General features: G+C 61.3%; 1 long non-coding RNA gene across 6 annotated transcripts; it reads left to right on the forward strand.

Annotated features, from left to right (window-relative positions):
- The first annotated feature begins 14 nt into the window (after positions 1–14).
- On the forward strand, positions 15–24,140 carry LOC123387929. Of its 6 annotated transcripts, none has more exons than XR_006602429.1 (5): positions 15–187; positions 17,130–17,264; positions 17,431–19,650; positions 21,104–21,192; positions 21,264–24,140. It is a non-coding gene; the product is annotated as an uncharacterized LOC123387929 (long non-coding RNA). The 6 variants fall into 6 exon arrangements; XR_006602434.1 differs by having other exon boundaries at positions 21,267–24,140; XR_006602431.1 differs by having other exon boundaries at positions 17,431–18,632; positions 19,501–21,192.
- The last annotated feature ends 1,129 nt before the right edge of the window (positions 24,141–25,269 follow it).

Below are 25,269 nucleotides of genomic sequence, written 5' to 3' on the forward strand. Positions count from 1 at the left end.
GGGTGGGGGCCCCAGCCAGAGCTGCCTGCCCCGGAGGTAAGCGGATCTCTCTGTGTCGGCACACCCGGGAGCTGAGCCTCTGGCTGCCCCGGAAGACGGAAGACGGGCAGGAAGGCCGAGGGCAGCAAGGCCAGCTCCTGCCACCCCAAGGTTCCAGCCCTGACCCAAGGCACAAGGACCTCTGAGGGTATGAGCGCCCCCCCCCCCGCCGAAGGGTGCAACCTTGCTCTCGGTGTGTCCAGAGCACATCCCCATCCCGGGAAGAGGTGGTGTGTAGAGGCCAAGGGGCCTCGGTAGGGGGTGAGCCTCTCGTCCCAGGAGTAGGCAAGCCGAATCCTGCCCAAGGCTTGATCCTTGGAGGAGCTGGGGAGACAGGCTCGATTCTGAACGTCACTACTGGAGTACCATCTTAGGAAGCACCATCGGAAATGTTCTGTGGCGACATTTTGGGAGAGGTCATTTGGAGCAGAACCGTCTGAGGGGCACCAGGGTGGGCCAGAGCCCTGGGGCCATGTGCCTGGGTGGTCCTCCGAGGGAGGCTGTGTCAAAACACGAGTCTGTCGTCAAATTAAACCATGCAAACCTGAGGAAGGGGCAGGCGGTAGACACAGACGTGTGGGTCTCTGTGCCCTAGAGAGGACACGCAGTGAAGTTGCTGTCCGGGTCCAGTTTGGGCCGCTTTGGACTGCCTCGCCCCTGCTGTGGTCCCTGGGGCGGCAGGTGCTGCTGGGGGGCAGGGGCTCGCCTCTGGGCTGCAATCGCTCCCTTTCTGTCACCTATGCTTCTCATGTGGGGTCATCTGGGATATGGGGACCTCAGCAGGGGGAGGGGGAGTGCTCCAGATTGCTGTAGGCGAGGTGACCCCTTGGCCTTCTAGGAACCAGCAGCTCTGGCCATCTCATCCCAGCCCTGCCAAGAGCCAGGGCAGCTGGGACCCCTTGTCCAAGCCGGTGACCCCAGGACCCCCATCCGGTCCCAGGAGACCCCATCCTGGGTAAGCAGGGGCACAAGGGGGAATCTGATGGCAGGTGCCTGTGGACTGGTCCAGGTGGAGGCCAGGTGTGACCCAAGGGGTGGCCAGGGTAAAAGTTGGGGACCCCGGATACGACAGGGCATGGGCTGTGAGGGCTGGCCAGCCCGACCCTCTGTCCGTGGGGCCAAGCTGCTCGCCAGGGTCTGCCACACACGACTGTGGCTCTTCTCCAACTTTGATGAGAAGGACAGCGCTGGGCAGCCTGTTCCGGTGCAGTGAGGAGACCCTGCCCGCGGCCAGCCCCCTGGGCGTCTCTGCATGGAGTCTGGAGGGAACCTTGCAGAGCCAGAGCTGAGCTGGGCCTGGGATCGTGTCCCGCCCCCACCAAGCATGCACCGTGCACCAGGCACTGTGCCTGCGTGGCCTTGTGTGTCCCCCAAGAGCAGCACTGCATCCCTCGTGGGCAACAGACAAAGCCCAGCCCCTCTAAAACCCGGGCCTCTAACCGCGGCCCCTTCTCCCCATACCCACGTTTGCCCCGGTGAACCCGCACCCCCTCGGCCAAGCCACGGCGTTCCTCTCCAGCCCCCTGCAGCCCAAGAGAGGACACGCATCTGGAGGGGAAGGCGCTGGCCCTGCCCTGCTACCAGGCCTTCAGCCACATGCCGACCTTCCCCGGGCGCTTGGGGTGGCCACCCACTCCCGAGGGCCGCGCTGACCCATGGGAGCCGCGGGGTACGGAAAGCAGCAGGCCAGTTCCCGAGGGGCCGGCCCAGGGGGACCCACGCCCACCTGCCCCCTCAGACCGTGTCCTGAGGGTCAGGCCCCACACCAGCCAGTCTGGGCTGCCTCCTGTTTTCTTCTCCACGGAAGATGGGGGGCTTCCACGTGCCCGAGCGCGCGTGTGTGTGTGTGTGCGCGCGCTTGCACATATGTGTTCGCGTGTGTGATACGTTACTTTCGGGCCAGCGAACTCCTTTCTCTTTCGTCCCCCCGACCTCATCCAATAATGGACTGGTTCGCTGAAAGTGTTTGTCCCCGGAGTTCACTGCAAGTTTTCCCCATGGCCACAGCGGGGTCCCCAGAGAGCCCGTGCGGCGACACGATGCTGGACGGTGGCCCACCCTCTCCCACAGACAACCAGGGGCCCCGGCTGGGCTCATAGCCAATGGAGTAGAGGAGCAGGTGACAGAGCCAAGACACCTGCTGCCTTGGAGAGTCCCAGACACAGCAGGGATGCGCCCACGGGGAGGGGAGCCCCAGACCCGCCCCTCAGGTGCAGCTCTCACAACCACTTCCCTCCTGGGGCCGCGGGATGGGTGGCTGCCTGCACCCAGCCAGGTGAGCAAGGCCAGTGTCCCTGGGACGAGTCGGGGGCGCAGCACGAGCCCGGACGCGACGGCGGGGAGGGCACTCCCCCTGGAGCCCTCCTCCCAGACCCACAGCCCAGTCTGACCGCGACGCACACACTAGACAACCCCCAACGGAGGGGCGTCCAGTGTGCCTGGCCTGTCCCCCTTGGAACTGTCCGGGTCACCACAACCTGTCACAGACATGAGGACTCAATGCCCGGTGCCCTGGCTGGGAACCTGGGACAGAAACAGGCTATTAGGGAAGACCCGAGACGCTCAGAACAGCGTGTGGACTTCGGTGGACGGTAATGGGTCAGAAGCCACTGATTCACTGTGCCACGTCCCGGGCCCATGCCCGAGGTCAGCTCAAGGGCTAGTTGGGCACAGGGTAAGTGCGAACTCCATGTACTACCGTTGCCACGTTTCTGGAAGTCTACAGCTCTCCTGCAGTACACTGTGTCCCGAAACGTGGCTGCGTCCAGCAGCCCAGCCTCACGGCACAGAGGGGAGCCGGCACTGCCCGGCCCCTCCGGTTGCCCGCCCGCCCGCCGGCTCTGCACCCCCGGCCCCCACCGTCCATCCCCTCGGTACCCCCCGCGCCCTCTCCTGCCGTTAACCCTGCAGCGCTTCGCAGCTCCCTCCTGCCTGCGGCCTCAGCTCGCCCAGGTGCCCGGGGAAGGGGATGCTGGCCCTGTAGCGGACCCTTCCCTGCCTGGCCCAGGAGGCGGCAGCCTCTCCCCTCCTTCCTGACAGCCGCTCAGAGGGAGGTCTGCGAGGGGTGCGCCCGCTCCTCCATCAGAGATCAGCAGAGGCTGGGGGGGGGGCGGCAGGGTAGCCTTCCTCACCCAGGGAGAGGGGCAGGTCAGTGCCTCGGTTCCCCCGGGGGCACCGTGAGCTCACCAGCCCCCTGTGTGGGGGCCTCTGTCAGCTAGGCCGATCCCCTGGGTGGGGCTGAGTGCCGGGAGCCCTGTGGGGGCCACTTGGGGACCTGAACAGCCTGTGGCCCTCTCTCTGCCCTTTGCCCCAAATCTGACATTTTCCCCAGCAGCCCTGACATGTTCGCACCTGGGGCAGCTTCCCTGAGCCCGGGACAGGGCTGGAGGCTCTCCGTCCTGACTAGGCTAAGTCTGGGTCAGCCGTGTGCACTGCGTCAGACCGCGCAGCCCAAGGAGCCCCGCTTCCCCCAGAAGCGGCCCCCGGGCTTGCAGGGTGCCCGCTGGCCCCGACACTCCTTAGCCAGACGCAGGCTCAGGGCTCTGGGAACGGCTCCATCTCCCCTGAGACTCTGGAACAGAGACTGTCCTGACCTCGAAGGGGTGGGATAGGGCCCAGGGAGGGGTCGAGGGGCTCCATCTGCCTCCCAAGGGCCAGGGTCAGACTCTGGAGGGGTCTCCCTCCCGCTGAACAGCCCCAATAGCACCCAGGTGTCCCTGACCAGGCTGCCTGGCCGCTGGGCCAGGACTTGGTGTCCAGGGACCGAAGAAGCAGACACGGGGCTGGGGGGGACAGGGTGTGAGAGGAGGTCCAAATCCCCCAGGGCCTCCCTGGGTCGGCAGGGGAAGCGGGCGCAGGAGCCAGCGGGCCCCACCCTGGGCTCAGGCCTCCCCAAGGAGTGTGAACGGGACCCTCTCACCTCTCCCCTGGTGGTCCCCAGGCCTCCCTTCCCGACAAACATTTCCAGCCCACTCCTGGGATTTTCTCTAACCCGTGCTAAGAGGATGCCCAACACCCGCCTGTCCAGGGAGGCGCGCGCAGGCCTCGGGGCCTGGGGAGCACTTGTTCATGGCCCAGCCCCACTCGGGCTGCAGACCCCACACGCTGGGGTGTCCCCTGGACGGGCTGCTCTGTCTCCCAGAGGCAGGGCCAGGGCCGGGATAGAGCTGACAGCTGAGTGAGGAGTCGGAGGACACGAGATGGGGAATTTGGGGGGGTTGGGCTCAGTGTCCGCACCCCACACACCGGAGGCTATGCCCCCTGCCCCGATTCAGAGCCCTGGCCCCGCCCCGGATGGCGGTTCGGTGAGGGCATGAGGCTGCGGTCCAGGGCATCCCCGGTCATCCAGGACACAGTGAGAAGGTGCCGTCTGCAGACCGGGAAGGGGGGCTCTCCAGGAACCGCGTGCAGGAGCCCTAACCTTCGGCTTCCAGCCCCAGACCCACAAAAAGGGACCTGCGTGGGGAAGGCCTGCCTGCAGTGGTCTCGCGGCGGCCCCAGGCCGACGGACCCGCGTCCACCCCATACGCACCTCCTGCGTACCGGTCAGCCCTGAGCCGGTTCTGGGAAAACCAGTGAACCCAACAGACGTGACCCAACAGTCTCGTGGGCCCGTCTGGAGGGGTGGGAGGCCCACAGTGGAGGGGGTAGGGGGTGCCGGGGAATGCACAGGCCAGGCAGAGGTCCTGGGGGTAGAGGCTTAGGCGTGCAGGGGTGGCGGTGAGAAAACTGGGGGGCGCGGTCACCTCCTGGGCAGGACCTCTGCCCAGCCTTCACCTGGCTACATGACACACAGTTTGGAAAATGTTGGGGACCCTCCAGGTGGCAGGGGGGATAGGGGAAGAGGCAGGAGGCAGTGGAGGCCTCGGGGGGTCGGGAGGCAGCTGAGCGCCCACTCTGAATGCCCACCCCAGAGGCCAGCTTGGTGGGCAGGAGCGCGGGCTGGCCTGGGGTGCCCCTTCAGGGATCTGCCCATCCCACAGCGCTGGCATAGGGCCCGGTGGCTGCAGAGGTGGCCCCTAGCCAGCTTTGGCCAAGCACAATGGCCTTCCTTGTTCCCAGCGATGGGTCTTGAGTTGGATATGTGACCCCTAAAGGTCACTCTTGGGGTGAGGAGCCGGAGGGTGAGGCCCTCAGCAGTGTCTTCCCGGCCACACGGAGCCATGGATGGGAGGAACGACAGGGACCCCCAGGCCGGTCGCACCCTCAGGACCAGCGACCCTGGGCGGCTCACGCCGCATGGGCTGAGGGCTACTGTTTCGGCTGGTCGGGAGGAGCCCGAGCGCTCTCAGCCCAACTCTGGGTCACAGCGGATGAAGGAGGAGTGAGTCGAGGTGGGCACTGATTCGGGAAGCCAGGAGGGAGCTGCGCGGAGGGCGGAGGGGACGCCACGCTGCTTCCTGTCGAGACACCCCACCTGTCGAGTCAAGGGCTGCCCAGCCCAAAGGCCCTTGCGGCTGTCACAAGAGGCCGGGCTGTGATGGCGGCCCAGGACCTCAGCCGCAGACCCCGTGTCACTAGAGCTGAAATGGAAGGACAGGCCATAAAGATGCTCTTGCTAGGAGTACGTGAAAAGCTTGGGGTCAAGCGAGCAAACCTCCCCCCGAGCCCCGCCCACAGAGACACACGGCCCCCCACCCCGCTCAGCTCCGAGGCTCCAGCCAGTTCATGGACCCCGACCCCTCGCATGGAGGGAGGACCCCAGGGCCCTGCTGGTCGCCGTCTCCCCGCCTTCCCCAAAGGGCCTGCAGCATTGACCAGGGTGACTGTGCCCCGGGGGGGGGGTGGCTTGCAGACTTCTGGGGCTGCGGGACCCTGCTCTGAACCGACCCCGATTCCCAGAGGCCTCAAACATCCCTGTCCCCACCCGGCGGGGCGGAGCTGGTGCAGGCTGGGCCGTCCACGCAGCTCTAGCCCAGGACCACCTCGCACGGGAGCTGGGGGTCCCGACCCTACCCTGTGGCGGCCTCTCTGGCTCCCCAGAGTATAACAGGAGCCGAAGCCCCGGCAGCCGGCAGGGTCCCACACCGGTTCCCTGACCGCGGAGGGACGGCTGTGCGGGCGGGAAGGGTCCCGTGCAGAACCGCCTCTCCCCAGGAAGGGGGTCCTGGTCGGGCAATCCCGCGTCCCTCGGGGGGCGGTGCGGAGGCTGGAGCCTGCCGGGGATGTGAAGGGCGCGGGGCCACGGCTCCACCACAGCCCCACGGCCCTCGCTGGCCAGGCCTGTGTGGAGGCCAGGTGGGTCCTGGGGGCGCAGGACGACGGGTTACAGGGATCTGGTGAAGGCTTTAAAAAAAGAACAGATTTTATCTTATTTTTATTTATTTTTAAAGGTTTATTTATTTATTTGAGAGAGAGCGAGAGTGTGTGTGAGCGCGGGCAGGCACGGGGGTGTGGGAGGAGGCGAGCAGACTCCCCGCGGGCCGTGAGCCCCCAGGCAGGCGCGCCGTGGACGGAGGCAGATCGTCGCCCCAAGATTTTTAGTTCAGGTCATCTCTACACCCGTCGGGGGCTCGAACTCACGATCCCGAGATCAAGCGTTGCAGCCTGCAGCGAGGGAGCCGGCCAGGGACCCCCAGAAGGACGTTCTCTTTTAAGCAGCTTCGGGCTGACAGGAGACACGAGGGGTCAGCCTCAGTGGCGTCGGTGCTGGGGGTCGGGACACACGTGTGCCCCCACTACGGCGCCGCAATGACCGAGTGCTCTGCCCGTTCACCTGTCCCTCCCCTGGGGACCCCGAGGAGCCCGGATCCAGACTGGGTATCGTTCTCACCTTTCCCGGAGGCTCATGGAGCTGGACTCCGGCAGGACGCCGCCTTTCAGACCGGCCTCCTCCCCGCCGTCAGGTGCCCGCAAGCTCCTTCCCACGGCTTCACGGCTCCTTTCTCTTTGTCACGGTTGCACAGGCCAGGGTCAGCCTGGGCCACCTGCTGAAGGACACCTCGGCGGCTTCCAAGCTGGGTCGGTTACGGAAGTCGCGGCACGAGCTGTAGACAAAGCTGCCGCGAGCACGCCGGGGCGGGTTTTGTGTGGACGTCAGCTCCCGGCCCCTTCGGTGGAGACCAGGGGGCGTGACCGCCGGATCGCGGATCGCGCGGTGACAGTGCGTGTCCTTGGGTGAGAAGCCGGCAGACGGTCTCCCAGGGTGGCCGCTCCACCGTGCGTCCCACCAGCCACACAGATGAGCCGGTCTCTGGTGCCGCCCGTGGGCTGGCTTTGGGCCGTCCCGGCAGGTGCGCACAGGGAGCGCACGACCGATTTCCAGGGTCTTTCCTCGGCGACACAGGATGTCGACCCCTCTGTGCCCCTCTGTGCTCCCCGTCGCTGCCCGTGTGTACATCGGGCTGTTCTCTTTGTCCCGAGTGTTACGAGCCCTTCGTAGATTTGGGGTGCGAGGTCTCAGCAGAGGTGTGCTTGCAAGTGTTTCCTCCCTGTCCCTGCGTCTCCTCCTTGTCTCCATGGGTTGGTTGGTTGGTTTTTAAACATTAATTCAATTATCTAACGTGTACCGCAGTCCGGCTTCCGAGGCACGGGTCTGTGATTCCCCGGTCCCACACAACACGCAGGGCTCATCCCGTCACGTGCCCTGCCCAGCGCCTGTCACCCGCGACCCCGGCCCCCCACCCGCCCCCCTCCAGCAGCCCTCCGTGTTTCCTAGAGGTAAGAGTCTTGTGGCTCGTCTCCTCTCTGATCTCGCCTTGTTTTATTTTCCCTTCCTTCCCCTGTGCAACTTTGTTTCATTTCTGAAATTCCACACACAAGTGACGTCATATGATCATGGTCTTTCTCTGACCGAGTTATTTGGCTCCGCATAACCCTGCAGTTCCATCCACGTCGCTGTAAATGGCAAGACTTCATGTTCTGATGTCTGCAGAACAGTCCGTGGTGCATATACAGACCACATCCTCTTTATCCACTGGTCTGTCGGGGGACACTGGGGCTCTTCCAGAGGTCGGCTGTTGCGGACGTTGCTGCTATAAACATTCCGGTGCACGTGCCCCTTCGGGTCACTACGTCTGTGTCTTTGGGGTAAATCCCAGCGGTGCGATGGCTGGGTCCTAGAGCAGCTCTATTTCCAACTTTCTGAGCAACCTCCCTGCGGTTTTCCAGAGTGGCCGCAGCAGCTTGCATCCCTCCCACAGTGTCACGGGGTCCCCTCTCTTTTTTTTCCTTTAAGATTTTATTTATTTATTTAAGAGAGAGACAGAGAGAGGGAGAGAGAGCATGAGCAGAAGGAGAGGGAGAAGCAGGCTCCCCGCCGAGCAGAGAGCCGGATGCGGGGCTCGATCCCAGGACCCTGAGATCAGGACCCGAACCGAAGGCAGACGCCGAACCGACAGAGCCGCTCCGGCACCTCGGGGCTCCCCTTTCTCCGCGTCCTCGCCAGCACCCGTCGTCTCTTGGCTTGTTCACTTCGGCCGTTCTGACGGGGCTGAGCGGTGTCTCACCGTGGTCTCTCCGCAGCCCTTGATGTCCTCCGCCATCGTGCTGGCCATGCGCCTGCCCCCCGCAGCCCTTCATGCAGACCCCGGGCGCCGGCAGCTCCCTCCCGCGAGCACACCCTCTCCTACCAGGGTCGGGTCTAGCCCACAGGCGCTGGCCCGCGCTCCGTCCCGCAGGTCAGGACGCTGGACCCGTATCTGACGGTGTCGCGGGGACCAGCCCGGTGAGCAGGTGGCGAGCACGGGGACATCCTGGTGTCCCTTCCCCCACCCCCTGCCTGAAGAAGCAAGACTCAGAGGGCGACCCTGCCCGGTGCGCCCAGTGGCCTGGGAGGCGGAGAGTTTGGAGCGACAGAAGTATCTGCCCCGGATTCGGGCTGCTGCTCAAGCTGCAGGGCCTGGGGTGACCAGCGGTCCCCGGGGAGCTGCTGGCGGCGTCTGTGGCAGAGGAGGGCATCGTCTGGAGCCTCTGGCCAGGCTGTCGGGAAGCCGCAGCCCAGGGCCCTCGGCCTCTGGAGGGAGGCCCGGCCATCCTCAGGAGGCCACAGCCTATCGAGAAACAGAGTCGGGCTTGCGTCAGGCCTTGGTGACATGGGACATGCGAACCTGTGAGCTGCACGGCCGCAGGGAGGGGTGCTGCCTGGCCTGCGAGCATGCCGTGCTGTCCTGCAGAGCAGGGCAGGTGCAGCTCTGTCCCACCATCACCAGGAAGGCGCGGACATCAGACGGGGCTCATGGCGCGCTCTGAGGGCACAGTGGTCCCGTGGAGAAGCGGCTCCAGAGCCCATGGCACCCGCTCCGGCCATGGTGCTCAGTCGGCACCTCCAGCTTCTTTGGGACTTCGCCACGACCTGACAGGGACGGAGCCACCGGAGCCCGGCTGACGAACGCTCTGCCACATCTGCGGACACCCCTGATGAAGGACGGTGCCTCCTGTCCCTCTGAGGGACCACGGTGACAGGGAGGCCCCCAGGGCCTGGCAGAAATTGGCCCAGTGCTCTGGTTGCTCCCTGTCGCCTGGATGGAGAGGCCAGAAAACGGGTCTCCCAGATTCACCACCAGCTGCTAACAGTTCGGCGGACGGTCCAGGACTTGGAAGGAGCGCGGCTGGAAAGTCGGTACCAGGAGCTGTGGGAAAGAGGCATGCGGTTGACTTCTGCAAAAGGTCCCAGAATGGGGAGACACCTGTGACGGGGGAGACCTCCGTGGCCGAGGAGCAGCTCAGGTACAGGTGGACGGGACGGCCCTCTGTGGCGGCGGCCAGCCTCCCTCCCTGCCGCTGCCGTTGGCAGGTGGGCTCGCAAGTGAAGGGGCTGTACGTGGCCGCTGCGACAGAGGTTATGCACGGGGACTCCTACTCCGCAGGGGCAGTACCGTGCGGGGGGGCCCACTGCTTCCCTGCATGGCCTCCGTCCAGGCATGGGCACGACTCCGGCCTCCCCAGGATAGATCCCGGCTCAGAGCACGCATCCACGCTCCCCGGCCATGACGCTCCTGCCCAGAGCCCACCCACAGGCTGACAGAGCGCTTTCTCTGTAACCACGGCGTCCCACGGAACTTTCTTTCTGACCAGGGAGCTCACGCCGCAGGCCGTGGGCTGGGCCAACGGGTCCCTGCACATGGGACTTGTCAGTCACCCTGTGTGGCTAGCCCCGTAGGAGGCGACATGGCCTCTTGAAGACCCCACTGGGACCGCTGACGAGGGACGAAGCTTTGTGGGGTGGGGAGAGCATTCCCCAGGGTGCGGGGTCCACTCTGGATCCATGTTTGTCCTCGTGGCTCCCTCATGGCTCTGCTCTGTGGCTGGGGAGTCCGGGAGGGAGCGGCTGTGGTTGCTGCTACCATATGGGGCCTCACGGCTGAGATCGCGCCCTCCTGCCCCCAACCCCAGGCTCCCCTTGTCCCCGTGTCCCAGCTCCCACTGGAGGCCACACGGGGAGCCCACGAACTGGAAGCTGAGCCAGCCACCAGGCCACGTCGGGATCCCCAGGCTGGAGAAAGGGCAGGCGGAGAGGGGCTCACCGCACGAGCTGGGGAGCAGATCCTGTCGCAGGGAGAGGCGGATTATACAACGGGGCTGAGCAGGAGGGTGTCTGGAATGCCAGCCCGTGCCCCGGGGCACCTCGGACTCCTCTGTCCTGGGACTAGAACCAAACATCGCAGCCGTGGCCCAGACCTGCCAGGAAGGAGGCTCGGGTCCTCCCACGAGGCCAGGAGCCGCGAGCAGCTGAGCGTCTGGGCAGACGGAGAGATCAAGCGATGGGGTGGGGGAAGGTGCTTCCGACGCGGCTGGGAGCCCACGACCCACCGCCGTGGGCCCCGTCCCCCCCTTATCGGCCAGGACACCGCAGGGTCTGTGTGCGGTCCCGTGCTCGCCACCCCGATGACTCAGCACAGACGTGCCCGGCTCTTGTCCCGTCTCAGGCCTGGAAGCCTGGGATGCGGCCGTGGGGTGGGCCTCCGCGGGACGAGGGCCGCGTGTTCCTGTCTTGCGGCCTCAGCTGCGTCCCTCCAGGGGGAGACCAGTTTCCCTTTATCTTTATGTGGAAGTTGGACGGGAAAGGCCCACGGGACACAGAGAGCAGGGGTGCTGCGGCCGGGGCCGGGGCCGGAGGGGGAGCGGCCACCCAGGGACCGGCGGTCTCCGTGCGCGGCACAGACAGTGTTCCCGCAGCAAGGAGAGGCCGCGGCTGCTGACTCTGCAGATACCAAAAGCCGGAGAACTTTGGAAGAGGGAGTGTCACGGCAGGTGAACTCCACCTCAGTAACGCTGGTTTGTGGAAAGAGCAGCAGCCGAGGGGCAGAGGGAGGGCCGTGGCGGGGGGCATGGTGTCGCCTTGCGTGTATCTCCCGGAGTCCCCTCCCTACCACGTCGTGCGGTGTGGGGCGTGGCTCGGGGGACGTGGGTCGGGTGGCAGGCGTGAGCTTCAGAAGGAGGCCGCGGTGGTGGCCGACCCTGCCTGTGCTCAGAGGTCGCTCCGAGAACCACGCGGTAGGCTGGGCTCTGCTGCCTCCCCTGCCAGTGGTGGGCAGGGGCGGTCCGGGCTGACCGAGGGACGGACGGTCTACACCGCAGCCTAGGAAACAGAATCCAAGGTTCTGAGTTGTGCGTGGGGTCCCCGGCGGTGTGACGGAGGCCTGGCTCGTGCTCTCATCTCCTCTTATTGGAAACTGCCGTCTGGCTGCTGCCCCCCCACCCCCATGCTCCCAAACCCAACAGACACCGTTCTGTCCTCACGCTGGCCCTTGCACAGCGGCCCTCATCACTGGGGATCCTGGGAGGCCTTGTAGAGGGGCTGCTCCCGGGCTCCTGTTGGCCCCTCACTGTCTTGGATGCGGAAATGCTGGGGTCCCTGGGCTCTAACCAGGCCCCTTTCTCTTCTCGCTCTGCTCCTTGGGTCATTTCATCAAACCCAGCGGCTTTAAGTATCAAGGAACCCAAGGGACTCTCCAGCCACGCGGTCCTTCCTGCTGCTCACGGGAGAGTCAGTGGGTTTCTCCAGATGACGCTTTCCCCTAAGTCCTTCTGGAGCCAGAGCCCTGATCCCTGTGCCCCAGCCCAGGACTGACATGTCCCAACAGGTCCTCCAGACGGCTTGCTTCTCAGAGGGCCGCACCAAATGCACCACATAATATTGCACATCTTAACCCTGAGACACTGACCCCCGTCCCTCCCCTGTCCCCGGTGCCCTCCGTCCACTCTCTGTCCCCCTGAGATGCCGACCCCCAGCCCTCCCCCAGCCCCGGTGCCTGCTGTCCACTCTCTGTCCCCATGAGTCTCAGAACTGTGGGGACCTCATCTAAGTGGAACCCTGCAGTATTCCTTCCTCTCCTGGCATATTTGACTTACTGGCAAATCCTACAGGGTTGGTCCTTCTGACGCTGGCTTCTCTGGCTCAGGGCTACGTCCAGAAGGCTTCTGACGTCTGCATCCCTGCCCTGCCTTGGGTCTATTACCTCCTGCTCCTCTGTCTGGACAGCCCTGGAGGTGGGGCCGCAGGTATAAACTGGAGCTGGCCACGAGCCAGCTCTGCCCACTAGAGGGGGTCAGATCGGAGGGAAGGTCTGCCAGATTGTGTGAGTGTGTGTGTGTGTGTGTGTGTGCGCGCGCGCGCGCGCACAACCATGCACACCCCCCCTTCCTCTCTGTCCCTTCTCTCTCCGGGGACCTGCCTATAAATTCTACTTGCCTCACCATCCCAGACCCTGATCTCCCCCTCCCCACGTCCATGAGACCTCCGGGCTCAGCGGAGAAACGTCAGGGCTCACCACTCTGTTCCACGGATCACACACGGCCTGTTGTCCGCGGCAGAAAACAGTTGCCGCACGCGCGCCCCATGTCCTGCGCGTTCACAGCGGAAGGTGAGCGTGGCCGCCTCTCGCCGCCCCAGCCAACAGAGGGAGACCTGGCGGTGCCAACTTTGAGCACCTGGTTGCCTGTTTCTCCAAAGTGGAAAGTTAATATGTTGCTTTTGTCATTTGCATTTTGTGGGGACAGACTCTGAAACCGTGTGGCTGGTGTCCTCAAAGAATGGTTAGCATGATGGTTGCCGAAGGGCCACTTTCCAATTCCACCGTTCCCTTTGCGCTTGTTAGCTGCAGTTCTACTGCGAGAGAGCGAGAGCGAGCGCGTGAGAGAGCTTGCTTTTCCTCCCCTCTTCCTCCTCCGTGAGCCAGCACACCGATTTCAGGGCGGACTCCTGATTCGCTGTTTTATGCAGTTGTGATGTGCTACTGTCATAGATTCTGATGCTAAAACTGTCCCAGATAGGGCTGGTAGGAGCCCCTGCAAGCTGGCTCCCACGTCGTTTTGATACCCCGCAACTTTTGGAACAGCTTTCTTACTTTCCGCTACAAGCTGTTCCGGGTTCCTACTGGACGTTCCCTTCCTCAGCCCTGGAATCAGCCATGGCCCCAGGAAGCTCTGGGTTCTTCTAGAGGAGAGTGGTGTTTAAAAGCCAAGATCCGACTTATTTCACTCAGCATCATCTCTTCCAGTCCCGTCCGTGTTGAAGGGGAGGTGAACCATGAGAGACTGTGGACTCTGAAAAACAATCTGAGGGGTTTGGAGGGGCGGGAGGTGGGAGGTCGGGGAACCAGGTGGTGGGTATTGGAGAGGGCACGGATTGCATGGAGCACTGGGTGTGGTGCATAAACAATGAATACTGTTACGCTGAAAATAAATTTAAAAAAAATCAATACATTAATCCTATTTTTTAAAAAGGGAAGCTTTGTTTGTATAAAGTAATATATATTTACTTATGCTGGGAATATAGTGATTTATATACAGCGTGTAATTTACCATTATATGTGTGTGTGTGTACACATGCTAATAAATACATGGGCAAAACCAAAAACATAAAAAAAATAAAAGCCAAGATCCGGAGGCTGGGGGCGTTCCGTGCCGCCTGGGCATCGGCTCTCCTGGGTTGTTCAGCCGGGAGTTCTCTCGCACACATCGACAGCTCGCTCTCTGTTTGTCCATCTTTCTATGTTAAAAACCACGACCTGACAGCGATTCCTCTGACTCCAGCCCAACTCTGTAGGGTCTGTACTAGCGACCCCATTCCGTATCTGTCAGTCCTTTCTCCGTGACGCCGGCTTCCGTCATCCTCAACACACACACCCCGTTCTTCCCTCTCGCCACTAAGCAATCTCCTGACCTCGCTGGTGCGTCCCTGTCCTTCACTCCTGCCCCGTCCCCCAGCCTCCTCTCCCCTGCCTGTCTCAGAGGAAGGGAACAAACGGGTGTGTTGTAAGTAAATAAAAGAGAAAGACACACAAGTCCCTCCCCTGTTCTTGGACCGCCTGGGGGACCCAGACCAGGCCAGGCGTCAGCTCTCCCCCACACGTGTCACCCAGTGGAGTAGTGTCATTTCAGTAGGAACACAAGTTCCCAGGCAGACTCTCGGGACAGAGAAGCCACAATCTGACTCTCCCGCAGCATTTGGAGCAGAACTACGGGCGCAGCTGGGCCAAGAGGGCCAAGGAATCCCGACAGAAACCCGCAAATGCAAGAAGCAGTGTTCGCAACATGAAGAGGCGACCGGAAGGTATATCCCGGGAGCCAGGCGCCAGCAGTAGGCATGGGAATAGGGCTGCTGAGTGACCCACTGAGGAGGCACGTCACCCCAGGGACGCCGCAGCAGTGAGGTGAGCCGTCGCACGCGGGGCTCCGGGGCGGTTCAGGAAGCGGACAGGTGCGGGGAGACGAGCGCAGGTAGGCTGACCGGACGGGGGCGGTCACCCAGGGGCGAGAGAGGAGAGCAGGGGACGCTTGAGGAAGGAAGGAAGGCAGTGCCGCAGCGTCAGAGAAAGACAAGCAAAGGCTCTTGGGAGCCCAGAGGACAGATGAGGAAGAACCCAAATGTGTCCTAGTGACACTCGCAAATGCCAACGTTCTGGAACGTTCCAGGGTAACCCGCAGACCACCGACAAGATAAGAATTAGAGTCATAATGTCCTCCAAGAATGATATGGTCGAAGAATTATATTCTGGAAGCACAGAAGATAACTCGGCGTAGAGGAATGTTCACGGCTCTAACTATTATTAAATGTGAAGGGAGAATAAAGATCATTTCGGAAACACTGGGCTTCAGAACATCTAGAATATTTGCCCCAGAAACCCCAGCTTTTCCCACAATATTCTCAGAGCAGAGAAACAAATCTTGGCGGGTGCACCGAGAGGTGCAGAAGGTACGGGGGCCCCAGGTAGCTGCTCACAGGCCGGCGATCACCAATGAGAAAATACAGTAAGACACACGCAAGATGTCGCTGACCATCATAACAGAACTGGGGGTATCTAGAAATGAACGGAACAGGAATATTTCAGGCCTCCCTGTGGAAAACCCCAGACTCAAACGAGGACCGTGGTAGACGTTGTTTGCCGTGAACAGACAGACATCTCATGCGGGGATGCCTACAGACGACAAAGGGGCCCATCTTCCCCGAATTGACCGAGACGTCCAGCGCAATCCCAAGTGCATTGTCCGCTGGGAGTTTGAAACGCTTGACATCTTTATTCCGCGCCACTCGTCAGGAGCAGAGATCCACGAGTAGGACAGTCAGCTTGACACAAAGAACAGCAAAGAGGGACTTGCTTGTCTGACATAAGGACTCAGAAGGAAGCCTGATAGAAAACAAGCCCAAGCACTGAAGACAAGAGGGTGGGCAGCTTGGAGGCAAACGCCAGGACGCTGTATTCCACGCTCAAAATGCTTTCTGTGTTCAGGAAAGCCTTTCTGTGGACAGGAAAGCTGTTGAATGAAAAATGTCCCATTAATTTAATGACCCCAATGGTGATGGCTCCATCCCAACACAATACCCTCCTCAAACGCCCGTAGATAAAACGGTGTATCCGTTGAGGAGTAAAAATAAATGTGCACATAGAACATCGTGGTTTTTAAAACTCAGTTTGTCTGTCCTGAGTCTCCACAAAACAGCCTGGTCGGGGTTGAATCAGGATTGTGTCGGATGTATGAACAGCTTGGAGAAAACTAGTATCTTAGCATGGATCTTCCAATCCATGAAAACCATGTCTCTCTCCATGTATTTAAGCTTTTTATAATTTCTCTCATCAGGGCTTTGTAGATCTCGGTGTACGGTTTTGAATGGCTTTTGCCGTATTTACATCTATGTATCTGATAGTTGTGATGTGACCGTTAGTGGCCTTTTCATTTCCCAGTTGGTCTTCGCCGGTGTAATGCAATGCAACTCGTTGCCTGTACTGGTCTCGTAACTTGCAACCTCGCTGAACTCGTTTTAACTAGGACCCTGTTTTAGTTTGATTTTCTTCATAGGTGATCACGTTTTCTGTGAGTAAAAATGGTTGGCTCTCTCGTTCTATTCCGGATATCTTTTGGTTCTTTTTCTTGTCTTATTGCACTGGCTGCAACCTACAGAATGAAGTTGAATAGAAGTTTGAGAAGAGACATCCCTGTCTGGTCCCTGTCCCAGAAGGAGGGCATCCAGCCTCTCTGCATTAAGCCGGATGTCCTCCATCAGGCTGAGAAAAGTTCCTTCCATTCCTACTTTGCTGGGATATTGAAAATCGTGAACGACTATTAGATTTTGTCAGACGGTTTTTCTGTATCTATTGAGATAATGATGCGGTTTTCCTCTTAAAAGTTAATCTTGCCAATTCGTTGAGTGGATTTTTTGAGTGTTAAACTGACTTGCATTCCTTGAATACACCCCACTTGTGCATTGTTGGGTTTCATTTGCTCAGGTTTTTCTCAGGAATTTCACATCCATGTCCCTGAAGGATCTCAGCCTATGGTTCCCTTGTCTTGTGTTGCATTTGTCTGACTTCGGTTGCACAGTAATGCCTGTCTCATGGAATGAGCTGGGAGGTTTTCCAGCATTTTTAACTGTTCTAGATGAGTTTATGTATACCTGGTTTTACGTATTCCTTAAATATTTGAAAGAATTTACCAGTCAGGCCCTCTAGGCCTGGGGTTTTCTCTATAGGAAGTTTTCCTTTTACTATAAATTTAATTTACTACATGCACATGGGGCTATTCTGGTTACTTAATTTTTCTTGAATGAGTCTTTGTGGTTTGTGTCTTGTAAAGAATTCGTGTGTTTCATCTACATTGCTAACCTTCTCGGCATCAAGGTTCATACATTATCGTATGCATTGTACCCGTAGGATCTACGGTGATGGCGCGTCTACCTGCCTACCTACTGACGGACAGATCTCTCCCAGTGGCTCTCTTCCCTGCAGGACCCCGACGGATGGAGATTTCTGCACCAAGGGTGAACCTAGAGGAAAAGGAGGTTAAGGGTGAGTCCTCTGAGTTGGCTCTGGGGTTTCTGGAACGGGCTGTCCGGGCCGATTGGACAGATTTGAGGACGTGAATGATTCTATTGTCAAGAGCAAAGCCCGCGGGGAGAGCCTGTGGCGAGCCTGGGCAGTAGAGACGCACAAAAGCCCGCATCCTCCTAACCAGCCGCTCACAGGAAGCCGGGAGCCCGACTGCTCGGGACTTTGTGGAACCCCAAAGACCACCGTGATGTCGGCGGGCTGCTCCTGATGCTGCTGGACAGAGCGGTTCAAGAAAAGGAGAGCTGGGGAATCGGAATTCCCAGCTTCAGTGCCGCAGACATGAGGCAGGAGCCTCCCTGAGGGAGAGCCAGGTTCCCGCCAGCCGCAGGGCAGTGCGGCTCCGAGTCCGAGGCGGACCCTCCTCCTGTGAAGGGCTGAACTGCAATGTAGAAGGAACCCCCAGCCTCTCAGGGGGTCTGCTGCCGACAGGAGGGCGCTGGCCGCGTGGGCGGGAGTCCTGGGGGTTGGGCTGGGGATGAGTGGGACAACCCTGGGGAAGGGGGATCCCGCACCCTCTTCCACGAGGCTTCTCTTCTGTGGAAGAGCCCCCCCGCCCCCGGTGGGCAGGGGCCTCCCCACCCCTACCCCAGGGCTTGCTGGCTCTCTGCAGGACCCACGCCCACTGCCCTCTTTGCTTCTAGAGCCAGAACCAGACGCAAGTCCTAGCAGGGCCTGAAGGTGAGGCACGGGGTATGACTCAGGAGAAGGCGCGCCGCACTCCCGAGGCCTGGCCGGGGACACCTAACGCATGCGGACAGACGTCGGGGGACACCTGTGGGAGGGTGGGGGACGGTGCTGGAAGGGACCTCACGTGCAGCTCGGCCTCGGCAGCGGGGATTCCGTATTTCACATTGCAGCTTGAGGGGTGAGGAAGGGCTCTCACCGTCCGGGTGGCTGAAACCGGGACCTAAAGATGGCCCGTCCCCGGGGGCTGGAGGGCGTGACCTCCCCTGGCCAAAGGCTTAGGGAGGTGGAGCGGGTTTGCTTTCTGAGATGTGCTCACCCCCACGCTGCAAAGGGTCAGAAGACATGACTTTCCTCAGAACCACGGGGAGTAAATCTGAGAGGGGGCCCGGACATGCCTGTCGCACCCCTACCAAGGGGACCCCCATGTAGGTCTGCGGGCGTCCGAGGTCACTCTTCTCTGCAGGGGACGGCAGCCTCTGACCTGGAACGTAGACCCCGTGAGAGCAGCTGGATCCCGGGGGCAGGGGCCCGGCAGGGCGCTCAGCCGCCGGTGCAAGCTGGACATGGCCGGCGGGATAGACGGCCAAGAGCAGGCGGCAGGCGGCCCAGTCCGGCCGGCAGAGACCCGCGGGACGGCTGGTGGGTCTCGGCATTCCCAGCAGGGAAGTCGACCGGGGCCCCGGGATCCGTAGCCCACGTCTACGAGGGTGCAGTGAGCAAACCTCCCCCCGAGCCCCGCCCACAGAGACACACGGCCCCCCACCCCGCTCAGCTCCGAGGCTCCAGCCAGTTCACGGACCCCGACCCCTCGCTTGGAGGGAGGACCCCGGGGCCCTGCTGGTCGCCGTCTCCCCGCCTTCTCCAAAGGGCCTGCAGCGTTGACCAGGGTGACTGTGCCCCGGGGGGGTGGCTTGCAGACTTTGGGGGCTGCGGGACCCTGCTCTGAACCGACCCCAATTCCCAGAGACCCTGAACGTCCCTGTCCCCACCAGGCGGGGTAGGGCTGGTGCAGGCCGGGCCGTCCACGCAGCTCTAGCCCATGGCCATCTCGCACGGGGGCCGGGGGTCCCAACCCCACCCTGTGGCGGCCTCTCCGGCTCCCCAGATGTAACTGGAGCCGAAGCCCCGGCAGCCGGCAGGGTCCCACACCGGTTCCCTGACCGCGGAGGGACGGCTGTGCGGGCAGGAAGGATCCCGTGCAGAACCGCCTCTCCCCAGGAAGGGGGTCCTGGTCGGGCAATCCCGCGTCCCTCGGGGGGTGGTGCGGAGGCTGGAGCTTCCCGGGGATGTGAAGGGCGCGGGGCCATGGCTCCACCACAGCCCCACGGCCCTGGCCGGCCGGGCCTGTGCGGAGGCCAGGTGGGTCCTGGGGGCGCAGGACGACGGGTTACCATCAGGCCCGGCAGTGGGGACTCCCGCGCGGCCGCCGCACCACACATGGTCTAGGAATGGAGCCTGTGACATCCCTGCCCCTGGAGGGCAGCCGCTGACCTGACGCCTCCTCCAGCCCCATCCAGGCCCCACCTCGGACAGACACAGGCCTGGGTTGGAACTGAGCACCAGGGACTCCAGCCACCAACCCTGTCCCTGCGCTGCTGCACGGCCGTGATACCAGTGGACACTGTGGGCAAGAAGCAGCCGCCATCCTGACCTCGTGGTGAGACCCGGGCCAGAGATCGGGAGATAAATCCAACAGGGGTCCAGAGCCTTCTACCTCAGGAACATTCCTGGAGGCCCAGGTGTGGGGCATGTCTAGATACGTCCCCTAAGATGAAGGACAAATTGTGTACTCGAGCCTAGTGGGCCTCTGCGGACATCCCTCGTGGGGGCGTTGCTCCAGCCCGTTCACAGGGTGACCCCCAGAGCTGCTCACTGGGGCCAGAACAAGAGACGGCTCTGTGGCAGGTCCAGGCTGTGGGACCCAGCAGAGCCCATGGCGCCAGCAGTGTCAGTGTGGACGGAGGTGCTGTGGGGAGCCCCCTGCACCGGCCTCTTGGGTTTGGGGCAGGATGCTGCCGTCAGCCCCAGGTGACCACTGTCCTCTGAGAAACAGCTCTGGACCTTCATAGAGACCAGACCCTTGGCTTCAGGCCCCGAGTCACCGTGCTGTCTGGACTGGGCCTCACAGTCAGTGTGTGATCTGAGCCACCAGGCTGTCATCCCGTGGCAGGGGTGTGTGCGTGGTCAGGTCTGCACGGGCCCTGGAGGCATGCGTAAGTCTCATGAACATGTGGCCCAAATGCCCACGGCCCCAGCCCTGCTACACGCCACAAGATCTGCTGATCCTGGGCGCAGGGGCCCCCTCTTCTCTCTTTCCCGGCCTGGCCTGTGGCTTTGGGGTCAGCTCCTCCAGTCAGCTGACCGGGGAGAGGAGGCTCGGGCCCGGCTGTCCGATGGGTCTGCTCCGTGCTCAGGAGCTGCCACCCGGCGTGGACAGCTGTCACTCTCCAGCCCCTCCCCCGGATGTCCCCGGAGAATGTGGTGGAGGGGAGCCCCCCGGGGGGGCAGGACTTGGGTCGTGCACCTGCTTGTGCACCGTGCTCCGAAGGAGAAACGGCCAGACGTGATATTACACGCTGGTTCGTGGCTGCAGCCAGTGGTTCGGCTGGACGGTCAGGGACTCAGAAGGACCGTGACCGCGAAAATGATGACATGGGAATTTGGGGAAGAGGTGTGTGGACAGGTAAAACGTGGATATCTGTGCCCTGTGTGAATGCCCACCACGGGGGGAGGTTGCCAGTGGCCTTTCATCATCAGGCAGGTAGATGGCCCATTCTGGGGGTACCAGGCAGCCCCTTCCCCAGCCCCCCCGGCCACCGCCCCTGGGCTCCAGCATAAAGTGGCCGTGCTGGCAGAGGGGGAGGCCACGTGTGGCTCAGCAGCGGGGACGTCACGCCCCAGGGCCCACCCGGCTCTGGCCCCCACTGTGTGCCCCGTGTGCCAGCGGTGGACGCCCACACGAACCCTCACCTGGAGCCCTTCCTGGAGCGACCAGCCAGCCACCTGCTGGCAGGCTGACAGCCCCGGATGGCCTCCGTCGTGGGAAGGGCTGGGCTCTGTTCCTACTGGAATAGACACGCATTCGGGATACAGACTTGCCTCCGCCGCAGGTGGACTCCACCAAAACGACATCATGGACTTCCAGAATGCCCCGTTTGCCGTCCCCGTGTCCCACTGGCAGAGAAGGAGCTCGTTCACGGTGAGTGAGGTGGGGCCGTGGGTCCACGCTCACGGGTCTCACCAGTCTCACCGTGGCCCACCCCCCTGCAGCAGCTGGCTGACAGGACAGCGGAAGGGCCTTCTGAAGGCGGGTTCCAGCCCCAGCGAGGGAGCAGTACCCTGCAGCACCGATGGTGTCCCCCCGAAGGCCCTAGGTGCTCTGAGTGAGCATCCCACGTTTGGGGCCGTGGCTTCCAGAGCCGGGATTCATGGGCCCAGGAATCAGGGGGTGGAAATGGCCAGGGCACCCTCACTCTCACCCCTAGTGCCCCACTAGTCGAACCTTCGCTTCCTGCCCCCACGACCTTGAGCTCTGTGGCCCTGAGGTCTCCATGGCAGAGGGAGGAGGCTTCCGTCAGAGACACGGCCATGGCTCCAGTGAACGGGAAGCCAGACTGCTGCTCGGCCACTTGGGGACCCTGCACCCCCGAACCAGCAGGCAGAGAAGGGGGGTCCAGTGTTGGCGGGGTGGAGGGGCTGACCCTGTTGCCACGGGGACATGGAACCAGTGCTCCACAGTGGGGGAAGGAAGGAAGAGTGTTTGGACGAGAGCGGGTCCTGTGGGGTGTCTCATAGTTGCAGCACCCTGGGGTGGAGGTCGATGGGCTCAGGCTGAATCACCCCATCTGTCCCCTGGGGTCCCCGGCTTGCAGGCAGCAGACACTGGGGCATCCCGGGCTTCCTGAGCCCTCGAACCTGTCGGTAACCTGAACCTCCTTTGGTCTCCTCCTGTGGCATCTCTGGAGGACCCTGGCTGGGGCATCCATGCCAGACCTGTGGACCCGAAGCTTTAGCGTCTGGGGGTACTTCATTTCCCATGGCTTTTGCTTCCCCTGAAGCTGGATTCCAGAGGGCTCCAGGCTTTCGAGTGACCCGAACACACAGAAGTGACCCATGTGAGGGCTACAGCCAGAGCTGTGTGTCTGGGGAAGGTGCCGGCCTGACCCAACTGGGCTCCCAGCCTCCCCACTCATGACCAGACCCAGAGAACACAACTTGGAAGTCAGAAAATCTGAGGGGCAGAGATGGAGGTGGGCAGTGGCCTCAGACTGCATGTGGAACAAGTACGGAGCCCAGATGAAACAAGCAAGTGGTCCCCCTGCTCACCAGGCCCAGGGCCATGGGGTCACCTGCATTTCTGCTGCTGCCCCCATGCAGGTCCAGTCCAGTCTCACGATGGGGAAGACCCCAGAGGGTCCAGACACAACCACATCGCTCCAGGGCTGGGGACCCAGAGGCAGGCAGAACTGGCCTTGGATACCAAAGGGTCTTCCTTCTCTGGGCTGCATCCCATGCCCACTGACAGCCAGCTCCTGATCTTGTTTGCTGGATGTGAGGCCCTCTCGGCAGATCACCACCAGGCACCAGACGTAGGTGGTGTCCTGGGAGCACAGAGGGAGAAAAGGGTGTATTTCCCTCTGGATATGCGCCCCCCACCCCAGGCATGCTGAGGGACAGGCTCTGGGAAGCAGGGACTTTGGAAGGGTAGGGCAGGTTTCCAAGTGATTTGATATCGAAGCTGAATGGGACGCCAGACACTGGGTGGGGGCAACGTGCAAAGGGGCTTGGATTAATCCCGAGGGCCAAGGCATGACCCCACTCACCTCGATAAGGTCCCTCTTGCTCTGAGGCAGTGGACAGAGGGGAGGAGGCAAAGCCAGAACCCAGGAGACCAGGATGGGGGTGAAGGCAGCATCTGAGGGCAGATGGGGACGTGGCTGGGAAGGTGGTTGTGCCAGCCAAGAGCAGAGGGTGAGGGAGCAGGTGGGAGCTCACACGCCACTGCCTGAGCACTGGCTGGGGAGGAGACCAGGTGGAGCAATGGGCTCAGGAATGACAATTCAGCCTGCTGGGAGTTGATTTTAAGGTGCCCGTGGGATGACCATGAAGTGGTCTAGGAGATGGAGACATGCCCGTCATCCAGCATGGGGTCAGCAAGCTATGGCCCGAGGTCATCTGTTGCCTGTTTTTGTATGCCCACAAGCCAAGAGCACTTGTCACAGTTTTAGAAGGAAAAAAAAAAAAAAAAAAAAAAAATTAACATTCATTATCTGCTACCAAAAAACTTACTCAAAACTCCAGAGAGTGACAGGTGTTGGTGAGGATGTGGACACCAGAACTGCCGTGCACCATTGGTGCAAACATGGACTGGGGCAGCCAGTCCAGGGCTCAGTGTGGAGTGGCCTCTGAAAGCTTAAGGGAGGATCATAATGGGATCAACAATTCTACTTCTGGATGTACCCCCCAAAACAAGGGACTGCGGGGTCTGGGAGAGATGTGTCCACACACGTTCACAGCAGCGTCATTCACAGCCGCTACAAAGGGAAAGCTGCCCAAGTGCCCACTGATGGACAAATGCACAAACAAAATATGGTCCGTCCATACAAAGCCTGAAAAAAGCAGGACATTCTGACACCTGCCACAATGTGGACAGACCTGGAGGACATCATCATCCTGAGCAGGAGAACCCAGGCACAAAAGGGCAAATGCTGCCAGATTCTATGTATTAAGGGACATAAAGTTGTCAAATTCACAGAGACAGAAAGGGGCATGGTGGGCACCAAGGGCTGGGGGAGGAAGAAGGGGCTTAGCGACCCCTGCTGGACTTCTCAGGCATGGAGTTTCAACAGTGGGCAGAGCCGGGGAGAGTGCCCACCAGCCAGTGAGGGTGCCAGGGTGAGGGCAGATCCCTGACAAGGCAGCACGCTTGTGTTTGCAACTTTACTGACAGTTTTATTGTGACAGAACCCACACACCACCCAGCGCATCCATTTACAGTGTACAGTTTGGGGCACCGGGGCACTGCAGTCCATTAAACGTCCGACTCTTGGCTTTGGCACAGGTCGTGATCTCTGGGTCCTGAGATCAAGCCCCACGATGGGCTTTACACTCAGCAGGGAGTCTCTCTCCCTCTGCCCCTCTCCACACCCTCTCTCTCTCAAATAAATAAATCAATACAATCTTTAAAAATAAAGTGTGCAGGGGTGCCTGGGTGGCTCAGTGGGTTACGCCTCTGCCTTCTGCTCGGGTCAGGATCTCAGGGTCCTGGGATCGAGCCCCGCATCGGGCTCTCTGCTCAGCCGGGAGCCTGCTTCCCCATCTCTCTCTGCCTGCCTCTCTGCCTGCTTGTGGTCTCTCTCTCTCTCTCTCTCTCTGTCAAATAAAAAAAAAAAAAAGTGTGCAATTCATAGGTTGTTAGCACATTCCCAGGGTTGTGCAACCATTTTAAAACATTTGCACCATCTAGAAAGAAGCTCCACACCCTTTAGGTTGTGCTCTGGGAAATCAGAGCCAGCCGCGACGTGCAGGAAGGGGGCCACGTGAAGAGCATGACCCTGCCGCCCAGCCTTCCTGCTGCCTTCCAAGTTGACTCCCCAGTTGAATGCAGCTACAGCAGCCGGCAGAGGCACCACCACCACAGAATCCTGAGAAATACGAAATCATCGGGGCGGCCACTGGAACCAGAGGAGTCCCTTGTGTGGGAACAGGTACCTGAGGGTCTCTGGGCTCCTGAGGCAGAGCCCAAACCCAGGCAAGGATTGCCAAGAGCCCGTTTGCGGGATTCTGGGGTTTTCCCGTTGCTGTGGCACCCATCTCTGGCTGGGGTTTGCCGACTGGCCACGAGGGAGGGGCAGGGGGTTTCTGACCAGAGAGAGGAGCCAAGGCTCCTGTCCTGCACAGAGAAGCCTGAGCCGCCTGGAGTCAGAGTCCAGGCCTGATCTCTGCCTGGATTGCTCCACAGGCCAGAGGTGTGACTGTGGACACAGTCCATGTCCTCCCTGAGATAGCTTCCTCCGGCAATAGTGGGGCCCTATCCCTACCTGGCCTCGGGCAGGTGCTAGCCACCAGGTCACACCCAGAGGACAGGGTGGCAGGAAGGCCAAGCAGACTTGTAAGCAGATCTTGCAGAGTAACTGGAAGCCAGTGGACACCGCAAGGCCCCCAGGGGCTCCCTGGGGAGGAATCTGGGGCCTCTCCCCAGCAGGAATGGGAAGTGGCTCCGGTCAGAACTCCTTTCCCAGCAGACCCCTCCCGGGAGGATCTGGTCACCTTGGGC

This window comes from Mustela putorius, unplaced genomic scaffold (assembly GCF_011764305.1).
Source record: "Mustela putorius furo isolate JIRA1106 unplaced genomic scaffold, ASM1176430v1.1 tig00000127_pilon_pilon_pilon, whole genome shotgun sequence".
Taxonomy (NCBI): Eukaryota; Metazoa; Chordata; class Mammalia; order Carnivora; family Mustelidae; genus Mustela; species Mustela putorius.